Source organism: Tasmannia lanceolata, unplaced genomic scaffold, assembly GCF_043159265.1.
Source record: "Tasmannia lanceolata isolate RefF3 unplaced genomic scaffold, GAP_Taslan_0.1 ptg000194l, whole genome shotgun sequence".
NCBI classification, from domain to species: Eukaryota; Viridiplantae; Streptophyta; class Magnoliopsida; order Canellales; family Winteraceae; genus Tasmannia; species Tasmannia lanceolata.
In genome coordinates this window covers 410,062-412,500 of record NW_027518870.1, presented here as the reverse complement: position 1 = coordinate 412,500, position 2,439 = coordinate 410,062, and positions in this window count along the sequence as shown.

The window sequence follows — 2,439 nt, the reverse complement described above, 5'->3', positions numbered from 1 at the left end:
TAGGCCCGGTATGCCCCGATATGCACACGTGTGCCCCAATAGGGGTCGGTATGCCCCGGTAGGTACGCGTGTGCCCCGTAATGCACGTTTCGCAGATCTCCCCGCATGTCCCGCCCCTATATGTAATACTTACTTACTTACTTACTTTCTTTCTTGCTTGCTTGGTTGCTTGCAATGGTTGGGAGTGCCCGGCATGCCCCGCTGCAGAGACCAAGGGCGCAATGACTTGGCACCGCGGATGCCGGGACTCCGGCACTTCCCGTGGCACTGATGGTTGGTTCCAAAGACAAAAGGCCGTGCAAGGCCACCGCACCGCGGATGATTTTGCTCGTGCTGGCGCCGTTGTGTGGCCAAAGAACATGCGCGAATGCTCGTGTCGGAAGGGTTGGTGTCCTGGCCCCGCGGGTGTCACGAATGCTCGGTTGCGAAGACCATGGGACCAGAGCCATGGCACGTCGGATGATGGCTCCAGCTGGCGCCCCGGCACTTTCTGTGGCATTGATGCTCGGTTTCAAAGACAAACGTGCGCAGTGCCAGGGGACCGCGGATGACTGCTCGTGCTGGCCCCGTTGGGCGGCATTGATGGTCGGTTGCAAAGAAAATGCGCGATTGCTCGTGTCGGGGCCCGGCAAGCCAAGGCCAAGCGAGCCATGGCACGTCGGATGATGGCTCCAGCTGGCGCCCCGGCACTTTCTGTGGCATTGATGCTCGGTTTCAAAGACAAACGTGCGCAGGGCCAGGGGACCGCGGATGACTGCTCGTGCTGGCCCCGTTGGGCGGCATTGATGGTCGGTTGCAAAGAAAATGCGCGATTGCTCGTGTCGGGGCCTGGCAAGCCAAGGCCAAGCGAGCCATGGCAACGCGGATGATGGCTCGCTAGTGCTGGCGCCGTGCACAGTGGCCTCGCACACTCGCCCTGCACGCTTCCCTTGCACGCAGCCTTGCACACTAGCCTCGCATGCGAGCCTTGCACCCTAGCCATGCAAACTAGCCTTGCACGGTAGCCATGCACACAAGCCGTGCACATTAGCCATGCGCACAAGCCCCGCACACTAGCCTTGCGCACAACCCTTGCACACAAGCCATGCACTCGAGCAATGCACACAAGCCTTGCACTCAAGCAATGCACACAAGCCCTGGACACTAGCCTTGCACACGGGCCTGGCACACAAGCCTTGGGCACTAGCCTTGCGCACTAGCGTTCCACATGAGCCTTGCACACTAGCCTTGGACACTAGCCTTGCACACAGGCCTTGCACACTAGGCATGCTTGGGCGAGCTGATCCCGCATCAAGTCGACGGGTCTAGGCATTCTTGGGCGCAGATCCCGCATCGTCTCGTCGCGTCTGGGCGCAAACACGTCGCGTCTCGTTGCGTCTTCAGAAGTCGTCGCTAACAGCACCTTTGGTTGCCACTGGTGGTTAGGCTGGTTGGTTGCGCAAACCCTATAGGAGGGTGGCATGCTGGTGGGCGTTTTTGCCCGGATAGGCACTAGAATGTGCAGATTTTGGGCGTTTTTGCCTGGATAGGCTAAGGAATGGGCATGCTTTGGGCGTTTTTGCCCGGATAGGCACCGGAATGCTTGGCCTTGGCTTGTCCTAGCAAGGCATTGCTGGGTTGGGCTCCCTTGGCCTTTTGGGCGCCTTGGACGATGTCTTGCGAAGACCATGGGCACAAGGCCATGGCATATGGTGAGGAAAGGACCACGGTTGCCAAGGTTAGGCACCGGAATGCTTGGCCTTGGCTTGCCAAAGCAGGGCATTGCTGGGTTGGGCTCCCTTGGCCTTCCGGGCGCCTTGGACACTGTCTTGGGAAGACCATGGGCACAAGGCCATGGCATATGGTGGGGAATGGACCACGGTTGCCAAGGCTAGGCATATAGAGAGGAATTGCATTTTTGCCCGGATAGGCACCGGAATGCTTGGCCTTGGCTTGCCATAGCAGGGCATTGCTGGGTTGGGCTCCCTTGGCCTTCCGGGGGCCTTGGACGCTGTCTTGGGAAGACCATGGGCACAAGGCCATGGCATATAGTGAGGAATGGACCACGGTTGGCAAGGCTAGGCATATAGAGAGGAATGGACCACGGTTGCCAAGGTTGCGCAAGTTTTGGGCATTTTTTGCCCGGATATGCCCAAGTATGCCCCGATAGGCCCGTTACGCCCCGGTATGAACGCGTATGCCCGGATTGACTCGGTATGCCTTGGGATACATGCGTATGCCCCGATAGGCTTGGTACGCCCCGATATGCGCACGTGTGCCCCAGTAGGGCTCGGTATGCCCCGGTATGTACGCGTGTGCCCCGATAGGCCCGGTATGCCCCGATATGCACACGTGTGCCCCAATAGGGGTCGGTATGCCCCGGTAGGTACGCGTGTGCCCCGTAATGCACGTTTCGCAGATCTCCCCGCATGTCCCGCCCCTATATGTAATACTTACTTA